Source organism: Herpailurus yagouaroundi, unplaced genomic scaffold (genome assembly GCF_014898765.1).
Source record: "Herpailurus yagouaroundi ecotype Mexico unplaced genomic scaffold, PumYag 28, whole genome shotgun sequence".
NCBI lineage: Eukaryota > Metazoa > Chordata > Mammalia > Carnivora > Felidae > Herpailurus > Herpailurus yagouaroundi.
This window is the reverse complement of record NW_024412376.1, coordinates 45985962-46003353: the sequence shown is the minus strand read 5'-3', so window position 1 is coordinate 46003353 and position 17392 is coordinate 45985962. Positions and strand designations below refer to the sequence as shown.

Sequence of the window (17392 nt, the reverse complement as noted above, 5' to 3'; positions counted from 1 at the left end):
GGGGTTTCTATTCTATTCCATTGGTCTATGTGTCTGTTTTTGTGCCAATACCATGCTGTCTTGATGATGACAGCTTTGTAGTAGAGGCTAAAGTCTGGGATTGTGATGCCTCCTGCTTTGGTCTTCTTCTTCAAAATTACTTTGGCTATTCGGGGCCTTTTGTGGTTCCATATGAATTTTAGGATTGCTTGTTCTAGTTTCGAGAAGAATGCTGGTGCAATTTTGATTGGGATTGCATTGAATGTGTAGATAGCTTTGGGTAGTATTGACATTTTGACAATATTTATTCTTCCAATCCATGAGCAGGGAATGTCTTTCCATTTCTTTAAATCTTCTTCAATTACCTTCATAAGCTTTCTATAGTTTTCAGCATACAGATCCTTTACATCTTTGGTTAGATTTATTCCTAGGTATTTTATGCTTCTTGGTGCAATTGTGAATGGGATCAGTTTCTTTATTTGTCTTTCTGTTGCTTCATTGTTAGTGTATAAGAATGCAACTGATTTCTGTACATTGATTTTGTATCCTGCAACTTTGCTGAATTCATGGATCAGTTCCAGCAGACTTTTGGTGGAGTCTGTCGGATTTTCCATGTATAATAGCATGTCATCTGCAAAAAGCGAAAGCTTGACTTCATCTTTGCCAATTTGGATGCCTTTGATTTCCTTTTGTTGTCTGATTGCTGATGCTAGAACTTCCAGCACTATGTTAAACAACAGCGGTGAGAGTGGGCATCCCTGTCGTGTTCCTGATCTCAGGGAAAAAGCTCTCAGTTTTTCCCCGTTGAGGATGATGTTAGCTGTGGGCTTTTCATAAATGGCTTTGATGATCTTTAAGTATGTTCCTTCTATCCCGACTTTCTCAAGGGTTTTTATTAAGAAAGGGTGCTGGATTTTGTCAAAGGCCTTTTCTGCATCGATTGACAGGATCATATGGTTTTTCTCTTTTTTTTTGTTAATGTGATGTATCACGTTGATTGATTTGCGAATGTTGAACCAGCCCTGCATCCCAGGAATGAATCCCACTTGATCATGGTGGACAATTCTTTTTATATGCCGTTGAATTCGATTTGCTAGTATCTTATTGAGAATTTTTGCATCCATATTCATCAGGGATATTGGCCTGTAGTTCTCTTTTTTTACTGGGTCTCTGTCTGGTTTAGGAATCAAAGTAATACTGGCTTCATAGAATGAGTCTGGAAGTTTTCCTTCCCTTTCTATTTCTTGGAATAGCTTGAGAAGGATAGGTATTATCTCTGCTTTAAACGTCTGGTAGAACTCCCCTGGGAAACCATCTGGTCCTGGACTCTTATTTGTTGGGAGATTTTTGATAACCGATTCAATTTCTTCGCTGGTGATGGGTCTGTTCAAGCTTTCTATTTCCTCCTGATTGAGTTTTGGAAGAGTGTGGGTGTTCAGGAATTTGTCCATTTCTTCCAGGTTGTCCAATTGGTTGCCATATAATTTTTCATAGTATTCCCTGATAATTGTTTGTATCTCTGAGGGATTGGTTGTAATCATTCCATTTTCATTCATGATTTTATCTATTTGGGTCATCTCCCTTTTCTTTTTGAGAAGCCTGGCTAGAGGTTTGTCAATTTTGTTTATTTTTTCAAAAAACCAACTCTTGGTTTCGTTGATCTGCTCTACAGTTTTTTTAGATTCTATATTGTTTATTTCTGCTCTGATCTTTATTATTTCTCTTCTTCTGCTGGGTTTAGGCTGTCTTTGCTGTTCTGCTTCTATTTCCTTTAGGTGTGCTGTTAGATTTTGTATTTGGGATTTTTCTTGTTTCTTGAGATAGGCCTGGATTGCAATGTATTTTCCTCTCAGGACTGCCTTCGCTGCGTCCCAAAGCATTTGGATTGTTGTATTTTCATTTTCGTTTGTTTCCATATATTTTTTAATTTCTTCTCTAATTGCCTGGTTGACCCACTCATTCGTTAGTAGGGTGTTCTTTAACCTCCATGCTTTTGGAGGTTTTCCAGACTTTTTTCTGTGGTTGATTTCAAGCTTCATAGCATTGTGGTCTGAAAGTATGCATGGTATGATTTCAATTCTTGTAAACTTATGAAGGGCTGTTTTGTGACCCAGTATATGATCTATCTTGGAGAATGTTCCATGTGCATTCGAGAAGAAAGTATATTCTGTTGCTTTGGGATGCAGAGTTCTAAATAGATCTGTCAAGTCCATCTGATCCAATGTCTCATTCAGGGCCCTTGTTTCTTTATTGACCGTGTGTCTAGATGATCTATCCATTTCTGTAAGTGGGGTGTTAAAGTCCCCTGCAATTACCACATTCTTCTCAATAAGGTTGCTTATCTTTATGAGTAATTGTTTTATATATTTGGGCGCTCCGGTATTTGGCGCATAGACATTTATAATTGTTAGCTCCTCCTGATGGATAGACCCTGTCACTATTATATAATGTCCTTCTTCATCTCTTGTTACAGCCTTTAATTTAAAGTCTAGTTTGTCTGATGTAAGTATGGCTACTCCAGCTTTCTTTTGGCTTCCAGTAGCATGATAAATAGTTCTCCATCCCCTCACTCTCAATCTAAAGGTGTCCTCAGGTCTAAAATGAGTCTCTTGTAGACAGCAAATAGATGGGTCTTGTTTTTTTAGCCATTCTGATACCCTATGTCTTTTGGTTGGCGCATTTAATCCATTTACATTCAGTGTTATTATAGAAAGATATGGGTTTAGAGTCATTGTGATGTCTGTATGTTTTATGCTTGTAGTGATGTCTCTGGTACTTTGTCTCACAGGGTCCCCCTTAGGATCTCTTGTAGGGCTGGTTTAGTGGTGACAAATTCCTTCAGTTTTTGTTTGTTTGGGAAGACCTTTATCTCTCCTTCTATTCTAAATGACAGGCTTGCTGGATAAAGGATTCTCGGCTGCATATTTTTTCTGTCTAGCACCCTGAAAATCTCGTGCCAATTCTTTCTGGCCTGCCAAGTTTCAAAAGAGAGATCAGTCACGAGTCTTATAGGTCTCCCTTTATATGTGAGGGCACGTTTACCCCTTGCTGCTTTCAGAATTTTCTCTTTATCCTTGTATTTTGCCAGTTTCACTATGATATGTCGTGCAGAAGATCGATTCAAGTTACGTCTGAAGGGAGTTCTCTGTGCCTCTTGGATTTCAATGCCTTTTTCCTTCCCCACTTCAGGGAAGTTCTCAGCTATTATTTCTTCAAGTACCCCTTCAGCACCTTTCCCTCTCTCTTCCTCCTCTGGGATACCAATGATGCGTATATTATTTCTTTTTAGTGTATCACTTAGTTCTCTAATTTTCCCCTCATACTCCTGGATTTTTTTATCTCTCTTTTTCTCAGCTTCCTCTTTTTCCATAACTTTATCTTCTAGTTCACCTATTCTCTCCTCTGCCTCTTCAATCCGAGCCGTGGTGGTTTCCATTTTGTTATGCATTTCGTTTAAAGCGTTTTTCAGCTCCTCGTGACTGTTCCTTAGTCCCTTGATCTCTGTAGCAAGAGATTCTCTGCTGTCAGCTATACTGTTTTCAAGCCCAGCGATTAATTTTATGACTATTATTCTAAATTCACTTTCTGTTATATTATTTAAATCCTTTTTGATCAGCTCATTAGCTATTGTTATTTCCTGGAGATTCTTCTGAGGGGAATTCTTCCGCTTGGTCATTTTGGATAGTCCCTGGCATGGTGAGGACTTGCAGGGCACTTCCCCTGTGCTGTGGTGTATAACTGGAGTTGGTGGGCGAAGCCGCAGTCAGACCTGATGTCTGCCCCCAGCCCACCGCTGGGGCCACAGTCAGACTGGTGTGTGCCTTCTCTTCCCCTCTCCTAGGGGCGGGATTCACTGTGGGGTGGGGTGGCCTGTCTGGGCTACTTGCACACAGCCAGGCTTGTGATGCTGGGGATCTGGCATCTTAGCTGGGGTGGGTAGGCAAGGTGCACGGGGGCAGGAGGGGCAGGCTTAGCTTGCTTCTCCTTAGGTGATCCACTTCAGGAGGGGCCCTGTGGCAGCAGCAGGGAGTCAGATCCGCTGCCGGAGGTTTGGCTCCGCAGAAGCGCAGAGTTGGGTGTTTGTGCGGAGCGAGCAAGTTCCCTGGCAGGAACTGGTTCTCTTTAGGATTTTGGCTGGGGGATGGGCGGGGGAGATGGCGCTGGTGAGCGCCTTTGTTCCCCACCAAACTGAGCTCTGTCGTCTGGGGGCTCAGCAGCTCTCCTTCCCTTTGTCCTCCAGCCTTCCCGCTTTCTGAGCAGAGCTGTTAACTTATGACCTCCCAGAGGCTAAGTCCCGCTTGCTGTCGGAACACAGTCCGTCAGGCCCCTCCGCTTTTTGCAAGCCAGACTCGGGGGCTCTGCTTGGCTGGCAGGCTGCCCCTCCGGCCCCAGCTCCCTCCCGCCAGTCCGTGGAGCGCGCACCGCCTCGCCGCCCTTCCTACCCTCTTCCGTGGGCCTCTCGTCTGTGCTTGGCTCCGGCGACTCCGTTCTGCTAATCCTCTGGTGGTTTTCTGGGTTATTTAGGCAGGTGTAGGTGGAATCTAAGTGATCAGCAGGACGCACGGTGAGCCCAGCGTCCTCCTACGCCGCCATCTTCCCTCCGAGGCTCCAACTTTTGATTCCAGCTCAGGTTATGATCCCAGCATTGTGGGATTGAGCCACAAGTGGGGCTCTGTGCTGAGCATGAAGCCTGCCTAGAATTCTCTCCCTATCCCTCTGCCTACCCCTCCCCCACTCATGCTCGATCTCTCTCTTAAAATTAAAAAAAAAAAAGTATATAACAAATATACAGAAGTTAGAAAATAGAGAAAAACACAAAAAATAATGATCCTTTACAATTCTATAGTCTAGAGATACTGTTTTAACTCCTCCCACCTTTGCTCAGTATATACAGGGTGTGCTTTAACAATTACTCTAATCTATTGTAAGTGGAAGTTTGTTTCCTGCTTTTGTTTGTTTATTTTGAGAGAGAAAGTGAGTAGGGGAGGGGCAGAGAAAGAGGGAGAGAGAGAATCCCAAGCTCGCTCCGCACCATCAGTGCAGAGCCTGACATGGGGCTTGATCTCAGGAACCCTGAGATCATGACCTAAACCAAAATCAAGAGTCAGATGCTTAACTCACTGAGCCATCCAGGTGCCCTCCTGCTTTTTTCATGATAACAAAGACTATTCCCTTTGTACACCAACTTCTTCATAAATATTTTTGCATTTTATTTATCGAATTGTAATTCTTGTCCCATTATTAAATAGTATTAAATTTTTATCCTACTATTAAATATTCTTGTTCTTCTAATTTGTCAATCATTCAAATTGGAAATAATGATTCAATGAACCCATTTGTGCATAAAATCTTTTCCTCTTTTGGATTATTTTCATCATTTAAATTCCTAGAAGTACATACACCATCTCTAAGAGGAGTACAATAAATTTAGACTGTATAAAGATCACTCTGAGTACAATAATTGAAAAAGCATGTAATTTAGATGAAGGTGAAGTGATTCTTTGACTTATGTAAGATGTTGCTGCATAATTAAAAATCAAAAAAGAGTGGGGTGCATTCTTTTCACATCCCCTTAAAAATCAGTAAGAAAATGTGATGCCTTTTAGGTTGAATGTACACACAGAAACCTTAGAAACAGCTATCTCCTTTCTCCCAAAAGTGAGTAATAATTTATACCAGGCAAACAAACAACTACTGGTTTCGTTCCTTTTATGGCCAATGTATCTCCATGGAAGGCAGTAGAGCAGGTAAAGATTCTCAGTCAACTATAAAGTTCCAGTGCTTATTTACAAGGCTGATAAAAGAGTTGCTTTAACAAATCATGCTTCCTCTCTGATCCTAATGACATCAACTTAAGAGAATGGTGATATAATGACAATTGGATCACTAGAAATTGCAGTATCATATTTTCAAGATATGACTAACATTTATACGCAGATCTCTAAAGGGAAAGGAAGAGATCCACTGACTTCCATAGATCTCTTAGTGTTTTAATTTCTAAAGGCAAAACATTAATTACTTTTGTCACATTAGCTGGCATATGACCCTGAAAATACCATTGGATGTTAGTAATATGATATTTATATTTGTAGAAACTAGTATTAATTACCTAGATGTTAAATTCTGGGAGTCTCTGAACGCAAATGAAAACCACAATGAGATATCACCTCTTACCTGTCAGAAGGGCTAAAAACAAAAACATAAGAAACAGCAAAGGATGTGGAGAAAAAGGAACCCTCATGTACTATTGGTGGGAATGCAAAATGGTGGGAGTACTATGGAAAACAGTATGAAGCTTCCTCAAAAAATTAAATACATTATGTACACTAAGTACATATTTGTCAATACTTCCACTACTGGGTATTTACCCAAAGAATATAAAAACACTAATATGAAAAGACATATGCACCCCTGTATTTATTTCAGCAATATTTACAATAGCAAGATATGAAAGCAACCCAACTCCATCAATAGATGAATGGATAAAGAATATGAGGTACGTATATACAACAGAATATTAGCCATAAAAAAGAATAAAATATTGCCATTTGCCATATGGGTGGATCTAGAGAATATAATACTAAGTGAAATAAGTCAGAGAAATACAATTGCACATGATTTCACTCATATGTGTAATTTAAGAAACAAAACAAACAAACAAAAAAAGAGACAAACAAAAAAACAGACCCTTAAATATAGAAAGCGAACTAGTGGTTACCAGAGGGGTGGTGGGTGGGGGAAAGGATGAAATAGGTGAAGGGGATTAAGAGTACACTTATTGTGTTGAGCACTGAATGATGTACAGAATTGTTGAATCACTATATTGTACACCTGAAACTAATATACCACTGTATGTTAATTATACTGAAATTGAAGAAACAATTTTTTTTAAGATTAAAAAAACTTTTTTAATGTTTATTTATTTTTGAGAGAGAGACAGAGTGTGAGTGGGGGAGGAGCAGAGAGAGAAGGAGACACAGAATCCGAAGCAGGCTCCAGGCTCTGAGCTGTCAGCACAGAGCCCAATGCGGGGCTTGAACTCACAGACCGTGAGATCATGACCTGAGCTGAAATCAGATGCTTACCGACTGAGCCACCCAGGTGCCCCAAATAATTTTTTTTTAATGTTGAGAGTCTCTCTTAGTATTTCCTCCTTAGTACTATGCATGAGATTTCTTAAATGCCCATTAGTGATTAAAGGTGTTTGCATAGTTGTGATGACACAAGATAATGGAGAAAGTAAAAGACAGCAAATTATTCCACACTGGAAATAAGTTACAAAGTGAGTATCTGAGGGCCCAGAGTCTGTCGAGCAAGTCACTTTGAGAATCTGAACGATCCATATAGCCAGAAAATAAATTTAATGAAGAACGTGGTGGAGGAAAAATTGTACAGAAATAAAGATGGTAAGGTTGACCAGAGACAGATAACAAAGGGCCTTGTACACCAGGTTAAAGTAGCAAAATATTGAGGGTATTTAAACATGAGATGTCAGGGGCGCCTGGGTGGCTCAGTTGGTTAAGCATCCGACTTCGGCTCAGGTCATGATCTCACGGTTTGTGGGTTCGAGCCCCGCATCGGGCTCTGTGCTAACAACTCAGAGCCTGGAACCTGTTTCGGATTCTGTGTCTCCTCCTCTCTCTGCCCCTCCCCTGCTCATGCTCTGTCTCTCTCTCTCAATAATAAATAAACGTTAAAAAAAATTTAAAAAAATAAACATGAGATGTCATGATAAAGAACACTCTACCTGGAGAACAAGGAAAAGAACTGACAAAGAAAAGAGGTTGTTGCAGTAATCTAGGCAAGAGATGATAATAGCCAAAATTAAGAAACTAGAAGCTGGATGGTGTTATGGGCTAAACTGTGTTCTCTTCAACTCTGTTGAAACTTTAACCCCCATTACCTCAGTATCTGACTACATTTGGACATAGGGCCTTACAAAGGGGTGATTACATTAAAATGAGGCTGTTAGTGTAGGTCCTAATCTAATCTGGTGTTCTTACAAGAGAAATACAGACACACAGAGAGACATCAAGGATGTGTGCATACAGATGTCCACCATAGGAGGACACAGCAAGAAGGTGGCAGTCTGCAAGCCAAGGAGAGAGACCTCAACGCTGATATACAAGGTCACAAGTTAGCTATGGATCTGTTGAATTCTTCATAATTATGAGACATCCAAGTGAAAATGTAATTATGGATTAGACAATTAGATATTTATGGATCTGGAAATCAGGAAGTTTGGCTGGAGAAATGGGGTGGGACTCATCAACATACAGATGAATGAAGACCTGTTGGAGACAAGAGAACCATTGCTTCAAGCTGGTGACTCTCAGATATGAGAATATAGAAATGAAACAGTATATATTCACAGATGGTTCTATCCCCCCCCCCCCAGCAAAGGTCATTAAGTGTTGCCTCTTAGCGCTTGAGGCCACCACTTGAATGTCTACCCAGACACATTACCCTTTTTTGAACAGGACCCTATTTTGATTCAGGTTTCAAGCAGTAATGGGCCAAACCCTAGGAAATAAATCATTATTGGTTCATGGAAATCATTGCAATCTACCTTCCCTTTGCCAGAGAATATTTAGTAGACATTTGACCTATTCATTTCCAGTGGCAATATATCTGAAAAAAAATTTACTGATAAAAAGAGAAAAAACATATACAAAGACATTTACCTCTTTTTTCTTGAATTTGAGACCTGCTGAAAAAATGTCATATTCGGTATAGTGGCAGCCACATTGTGAGAATGAGGAAAGGTCAACAAAATCAAAGAGAAGACTCCCCAGAGGTCTGAAACTCTACAGTTCCTAAAGCAATCCTGGAATCACTTTACCATTTCACTTGTCTCGAGAGAGAAATAATCCCGCATTGTTCATTCCACTTTAATAAGTTGTACAACATGATGATTTGATACGTGTATATACTGTAAAATGGGGACCACAATCATGTTAGTTAACACCTCCATCATCTCATATACTTACTTTTTGGTGATAACATTTAAGATCTACTCTATTAGCAATTTTTATGTATGCATAAAACCATGTTCTACATTAGATTCCCAGAACTTATTCATCTTATAATGGAAAGTGTGTACCCTTTGACTACCATCTCTCCATTTCCCACACTCTCAGGCCCTGGCAAACATCATTCTACTGTTTTTGAGTTTGGCTTTTTTAGATTCCACATGTGAGATGATACAGTATTTGCCTTTCTGAGTCTGGCTTATTTCATTAGCATCATGTCCTCCAGGTTCATCCATGTTGTCACAAAATGCAAGGTTTCCTTCTTTTTATGTCATCCTTGCACAGAGGCCATGGTAATCTTCTCTGTATCATTCCAATTTTAGTATACGTGCTGTTGAAATGAGCACTTCTTTTTATAGACACATACAATGGAATATAGATACAGATTTATATAGATGATACAGATATAGATGCACACAATACACACAGACACACATATACACATACCACACTGATACTTTAGTTGATTCCGTGCTCTGGCTATTGCATATAATGCTGCATTGAACATGAGGATGCAAATATTTCTTTGAGCTAATTATTTCATTTTATGGAAGGTATCTTGAAAGTGCAGGCTAAGATAACAACTTGCTCTTCCTATTAAAGCTGAAAGCCTCTAGCTTTCAGTCTGCTCTTAGTTCTCAGTTCTTAGCTCTTAGCTCTTCTTTCAGTTTCTACTTAGAAAACAATGATGATTTAAAAGATAGCATGGGCCACCCTCTGTGCAAAAATGATAAAATTGAATAGAGTGATTAGTAGGATATAAGATAGAAAACATCAAGAGCTAGTAGTTTAAAACATTTTATACAATATCGGGGCACCTAGGTGGCTCGGTTGGTTGAGTGTCCAACTTCAACTCACGGTTCATGAGTTCAAACCCCATGTCAGGCTCTGTGCTGACAACTCAGAGCCTGGAGCCTGCTTCATATTCTGTCTCTGTCTCTGTCTCTCTCTGCCCCTCCTCTGCTTGCATACCGCCTCTCCTCCCCTCCCCCTCTCTCAAATGTAAATAAACATTTTATGCAATATCAAAACTTTAAATGGGTTTTTACAACAGTCATTACTTAAGACACAATATAATTTCAAGTATACCTTCATTTAATAATCATATAGTAGATGCTCAATAAATACTTTTGATTTAATTTGATGTCAGAATCACATCGAACATCAAGAGTAAAATCAAATTCTGTTTCCTCATATAAGAAAAACTCACAAAGGCTTTTCCTTGCATTATTTCATAAAAGAAATTTCTTAAAAGCCCAAATATCTCGGGGCGCCTGGGTGGCTCAGTCGGTTGAGCGTCCGACTTCAGCTCAGGTCACGATCTCACCGACCGTGAGTTCGAGCCCCGCGTCGGCTCTGGGCTGATGGCTCAGAGCCTGGAGCCTGTTTCGGATTCTGTGTCTCCCTCTCTCTCTGCCCCTGCCCGGTTCATGCTCTGTCTCTCTCTGTCTCAAAAATAAATAAAACGTTAAAAAAAATTTTTTAAAAAGCCCAAATATCTCTACCACTTTACTTTTTTTTTTCTACACAGAACCCTACAAAGTGACTTCTCTTCTGTGGTCTAATGCAGGAATAGAGATTAGAAATATGTCTCTGCTTTCCCAGGGGAATTCCAGCAAACCTTTTTTAAAAAGGATAATACCAATTTTCTTTAAGCATTGAGAAACATAGAAAAATGAAGGAAGCCTCTCAAATTTTTTTATGAAGTGAGAAAAACACTAATATTAATGTTGAGGATATGTATACTACTCAATACACACACACATACACACAAACACAAACTTCAGACCAATTTCACTTTTGACTATCAATGTAAAAATACTAAAGATAATATTAGCAAACAGAATCCATTGATACTTTGAAAAGCAGAATAGTGTATCAGGACCAAATATGGCTTTGAAGATCATTTGATATGAGAAAATGCATTAATACTATTTTTTTGAAGTTTTTAATTTATTTTATTTTTAATTTACATCCAAGTTAGTTAGCATATAGTGCAACAATGATTTCAGGAGTAGATTCCTTAATGCCCTTTACCCATTTAGCCTATCCCTCCTCCCACAACCCCTCCAGTAATCCTCTGTCCTCCATATTTAAGAGTCTCTTATGTTTGTCCTCCTCCCTGTTTTTATATTATTTTATATTATTTTTCCCTTCCCTTAGGTTCATCTGTTTTGTATCTTAAAGTCCTCATAGGAGTGAAGTCATATGATATTTGTCTTTCTCTGACTAATCTCGCTTAGCATAATACCCTCCAGTTCCATCCACGTAGTCACAAATGGCAAGATTTCATTCTTTTTGATTGCCAAGTAATACTCCATTGTATATGTATATACCATATCTTCTTTATCCATTAATCCATCGATGGACATTTGGACTTTTTCCATACTTCGGCTATTGTCAATAGTGCTGCTACAAACATTGGGGGCATTAATACTATTTAAAATAAATGTATCACTTTAACATATAAGTCAGATCATGTCACTTCTCTGTTCCAAAATCTCTGAAGACTTCCTGTTTCACTCAGAGGAAGAGCCAAAAATTCTTACACTGACCTAAAAAGTCTATATAATCTGGCAACTGTTGTCTCTGTCACTTCTCCCCTCAGTCATATGGCTCCAGACACACTGAACTTTGCTGCTCCTCAAACATTCCAGGAACATTCCTGCCCTAACATCTTCACACTGTTATACTCTTTGTCTGCAAAGCTTCCAATACAAGCTTCCACCAAGTATCTGCGAGGTTCAGTCCCTCACCTCCTAAGATATCTTGCTTCAGTGTCACCTACACAATAAAGCTTATGCTGTCCACTCTGTTTAAAATTGCAACTCTCCTACTCTCACCTATGGCACTTCTGATTTCTTGTCTTACTCTGTGCCTTTTTTTCTCTAGCACTTGCTACAGCACTTCCGTATCATCTTCTGGAACTGAGTCAATGTACTTACATATCATCATTTTCATTTATTGTCTCTATCTCTCTCCTGCCATTATTATAAGCTTTTTGTCATTATTATAAGCTTTCCTTCACCATTGTATTCCATATGCCTACAATAGTACCTGGTACATAAGTTAGCTTTCAACAGATTTTCTTAAAATAAATGACCAAATGATTATTTAATACATCTGAAGAAAAGTCACATGGTATCCTCCATAGCCACTACAAAGTCATTTGACAAATACACACTCAACTAAGTAGAAATTAGTGGCTAAGTCCTTAAAATCATTTACCTCAAAAACATTGTTAACAGAGGAAATACTGGAGGCATTCCACTACCATCAGGTACAAGGAACCCCACTATCACCACTAACCACTTAACTTCTATGGCCTGTATAAGCTGATTTGGTTAAAAATAGAAAAAAAATTATTTGTAGATAAAGAATGGACAGAACAAATAGAACCATTTGTAGATAAGAGGATTATACAACTATTGTGAAAAAGTCAAATGAAAAACTACCAAAATTAACATGAGCTTTAGCGAGTATCAGAATAATAAATTTTGTACATTTATTTGAAAAATTATTTCTAAGTATTTAATCTATTATGCTGTGCCCCTTTTGCTGTTACAGCTTTGACTTTCTATTTCACTATATCTTTTAACTGTTAAATATATATATAATATATATAATGGAATATTATATGTATATTGTATATAATGCAATATTATTCAGCCATAAAGAAAAGGAAATCCCGCCACTTGCAACAACATGGATAAAAATGTGAAGTGAAATAAGCCAGACACAGAAATGCAAACACTATATGATCTCATTTATATGGGAAATATAAAAAAGTTGAAATCACAGCAAAGTAGAATGGTGGTTGCCAAAAGCTCAGGGTGGGAGGAATGGGGAGATGTTGATCAAAGGGTACAAGCTATAAGATAAATAAGTCCTGGGGATCTAATGTACCGCATGGTGACCATATGTAATAATACTGTGTTGTATGCTTGAAATTTTCTAAGAGAATACACCTTAAGTATTCACACCACACACACATAAGAGGTGATGGATATCTAAATTAGCTTGATTGTAGTAGTCATTTCACAATGTATTATGTCATCAACTCATGTTGTACACCTTAAATATATACAATTTTCATTTGTCATTTATACCTCAATAAAGATGGAGGGTGAGTCCAAAATTAGTCTCAGTGGGCTAATATCAAGGCATCAGCAGGGCTGTATTCTTTCTAAAGACTCTAGGGAAGATCCTTTTTCTTGCCTTTTCCAGCTTTTAGAAGCTTCCTGAATTTCTCACCTTATGGCCCCTGCCACGCTCAAAATGTAGGTGGTTGGTCAAGTCTTTCTGCAATCACATCACTCTGACTGACTCTGACTCTCCTTCTGCCTCCTGCTTTCACTTTTAAGAACCCCGTGACTCTGGGGTGCTTGAGTGGCTCAATCCATTAAGTGTCTGACTTCAGCTAAGTTCATGGTCTCACAGTTTGTGGGTTTGAGCCCCATGTCGGGCTCTGTGCTAACAGCTCGGAGACTGGAACCTGCTTCAGATTCTGTGTCTCCCTCTCTCTCTGCCCCTACCCCGCTCGTGCTCTCTTTCTGTCTCTCAAAAATGAATAAACGTTAAAAAAAATTTTTTTTAAAGAACTCTGTGACTCTGCTGTGTTCATCCAGATAATCCACGATAATTTCTCTATCCAAATTCCAGCTGATTAGTAAACCAGATCACATCTGCTACTTGAATTCCACTTTGCCATATAACATAACATATTCATAGATTCAAGAGTTAGGATGCAGACATCTTTGGAAGACCATTGCTCTGCCTACAATACCCAGAGATACTTCTAGATATTTAAATGACTTTACATATGAAAGTTGGACTTTTTAATGGATGGTCATGGAACAGCTGAGTAGTCCTTGGGGGAAAAGATTAAATTAGATCCATGCTTCACATAATACAACCGGATAAATTCCAAATGGATCAAAAGATTTAAATGTAAATAAGTGAACCATAGATATATTAAAGTATACCAAATGTCTTTAAAACCTCATGGTAAGACCTTTCTTATTATGACTATGGTGGACAGACCTTAAAGTGATCACAATCATCCCTGACTCCTGGTATTCATATCTTTGTGAAAATCCCCTCTAGGTCAGTATGGATGGACCAACGACTTGCTTCTAACCAACAGAATATGGCAAATATCATGGGATTTATATAATTATGTCTGTCTGATTATATAAGAGTGAAGCATCAATTTTGATAGTCACTCTCCCTCTTTCCCTCTTTCCCATCCTGTCTTTTTCAAGAGTCCAAGAATCCTACAGAGGAAAAGAAGTTAATTCTGCCAGCAACTAGAGGGTGCTGGGAAGTAAATTTTTCCAGTGTTGAGTCTCCAGATAAGAACACAAGAACACAGTCCGGCCAATACATTGATTGCAGCTTTGTGTGAGACCCTGAGCAGAGGACCCCCCACACTGAGTAGTTCCCAGACTTTTGACCCACAGAAGCTATAAGATAATAAATGTATGTTGTTTGACACTGCTAAATTTGTGGTAATTAGTTACACAACATAGAAAACTAATACAGTGGCTCAACATTTGAAATACATAGGAAAAATAAATTTTACGACACAAATAAAAAGACTTGAATATTGCAAAGCAAACAAAGCAAGAGATAGATATACAAATATCATAATTAAAAAACAAGAATACATAAGCAAAGTCAAAAGTCAATTGATTTTTTAAGTAATTATTAAATGATAATCTCCTCAACAGATTAAGAATTCTCAGAAGTCAACAAGAGAAAGATCAATCTCTCAGCAGAAAAATACCCAATGGACATGAACAGATAGTTTCCAAAGAAAGAAATGCAAATGACCCTTCAATATATTAAACAATACTCAATGTCATTTATTAAAAAAAATTGATTAAAACTGTACTGGGATACCATTTATACCTGGCAGACCTGTTAAATTCCAAAAGGTCTAATGAAACATTGTATTGGTGAGCATAAAAGAAACATGCACTCTCACGGCCTGCTGGAATAAACTGGAAGGCAATTTAGTGATCTCAATCAATATTACAAATACATATGCTTTTGATCCAGCAATTTCACTCCTCAGAATTACCCTAAAGGGGTACTCACATTCATATGAAATAATGCCTTTCAGAACCATTTGTAATAAGATTAAAAACCTAGTATCTATTAATTAGAAACCTATTAAATTATGGCACATCCATTCAATGGAAGGCAGCGCAGCTGTAAAATGATACTGAGGTCTTCATTACTAATTGGGGCAGACTGGGTTACTATTCACCAGTTATTCTTAACTCCCGCTGCCTCTCCCTGCAGGAGAATTATACATATGCAACCCTTTTGAACCTGAGGAAAGATGTGACTTGATTTGTCCAATGAAATGTGGGTATATATGTCATGTGTTACTTCCAGACAGAAGATTTAAGAGCCAGCACGTAGTTTACCATGCCTTTTTGTCCCTCTGCCATTAGTCTAGCACTGCTCCAACTAGATGTTGCTCAATCAGCCTGGATTCTTGAGAGGCAATAACCTGAACCAAGGCTAGAGGTGACTCACAATAGACACGCAGTGTGAGTGAGATATAATTCTATGCAGTTTTAAGGCATGGAGATTTTAAAATCAACATGGTAATCTAGCCTGGCTGATGATACAGAAGAATATGAATAAGTATGGCTCACTCTGCCTTAAAATAGAGAGGAAAAAAAGAACATGTAAATATAAGTGTGTACTAGCTCAGACAAACATAACAAATCTCTGGATGTTTTTATCTATTACGGCCAATTGGGAACTGGGCAAACGTGAGACAGGGTTGAGAGACAGACTTTCAATAGAATACACCTTTTTAAATCTTCTGACACTATATATGTACTAACTAGTCAAACTTTTAATACATGTTTAAAGAAAGAAACACCTGTGTCTAAAACACATGTTGGCATAAAATCTTAAGAAACAAGTTGAAAAGCTAGCTGGAGAAGAAAAAACATGAAGTCTTCCTAGAGCTTGAACAGAAGCAATGGCCATCTTTCCAATGATGGATTTTTCCATAAATGTGCCTGCCTCTGACCATATTCATCTGGTAAAAAGGGGAGTGCTCCAGGAGGAACTACATGGGAAAACTGATAAATATGTGAAGTTGCATGAAGGGGAGTCTGGAGAATAGTGAGTTGCTAAAATGAGAAGGGTGTTTTTTCAGATGGAGAGGAGGAATCTTAGGAGAGAGACTAGTGACCTAATTATCAAACACGTGGACAGCTCATAGTTTGATCTGCATCCTTGGAAGATGTGGAGCCAGGTGAATTGAATGGAAAGTAAAACTGCAGAGAATTCAGAAGGCTTCTCAAATTGAAAGCTGGATGAAGATAAATAAGAAAATGACATAAGGAAAGCCTCTCAGGGCATTTATGATATACCTATTTTAAGATCCAAAGAAACTTGCAGGAGGAACACAATATGCAACATTTAGTTAGAAATAATGCTTAATCCCAACTGTATGTTGCAGGAGCTAGAAGTTAGAGATTTTTTTTATTTGGAAATAGCCTTTGACAATGCAAACATAATCCTCATCATTCTCTGTTTATCCAACTCATTCATAAACAGAACACCAGCAGAAATTGCCATGTAAGAATTTTTTTTAGAATGATTTTTTAATGTTGTCAAAATATTTATTTATGTAACTCACTAAATGGTGAAGATTTTGAAAAGCAAAGAACTTCAAAATGAAAAGCATCAATATCTTTTAATATGAGACTACAATGCCTAAGCAGTACTAATATTGTTATCCAAAATATTTGTGGATTTCTTAATATTATAAGAGTATTCAAAAATTAGAAATCAAATATTCAAATTGATTAGTGAAGAGGACACAAGGAATTTTAGTTTAGTTTTTTTTTTTTTTTACTTTCAAAAATATTTGTATATGAAATAATTTCACCAGTTGTCCTGGATTAAAACCTTATTACTAAAGAAGGAAATTTTAATCTTATCAGTAAATGGATTTTTATCAGTAAAAGGTGTTCTGGAATCTAGTGCATGATCTAGGAATTTTAAAGTTAAAAAAGCATAAATAGGAAAGTCGTCTATATTTTAATTTTAAGGAAAAAGTGTAAAACTTTTAAGATTCTCAAACATAATAATATTCTTTCACATTTAATTTCCATTTATGTCACATTAGATGTTTAATAGGAATAAACAGCAATGCTAAATTTTAACCATGACTTTGCATATTGCCTTAATACATAGTAATTAATGTTAATTTAACTCTCTGAAAAAAACAAAGGTCTTCTAAATATCCAGCTGTTCTAAGCACTCCAGAACTCCATTAGTCTGTAACACCTTCAATATATGAAGGACAAATGTTTGATCTTTTAATATATTTCTTACCCATCTCC

General features: G+C 37.9%; 1 protein-coding gene and 1 non-coding gene across 8 annotated transcripts in view; both read right to left on the bottom strand.

Moving 5' to 3' along the window:
- The window catches only part of INPP4B (inositol polyphosphate-4-phosphatase type II B), a 789997-nt gene that overhangs the window by 739001 nt on the left and 33604 nt on the right, over window positions 1-17392 (bottom strand). The gene's annotated exons all lie outside the window — the stretch shown is intronic.
- Window positions 9253-9358, bottom strand: LOC121040189 (U6 spliceosomal RNA). Its single transcript, XR_005795178.1, has one exon. It is a non-coding gene; the product is annotated as a U6 spliceosomal RNA (small nuclear RNA).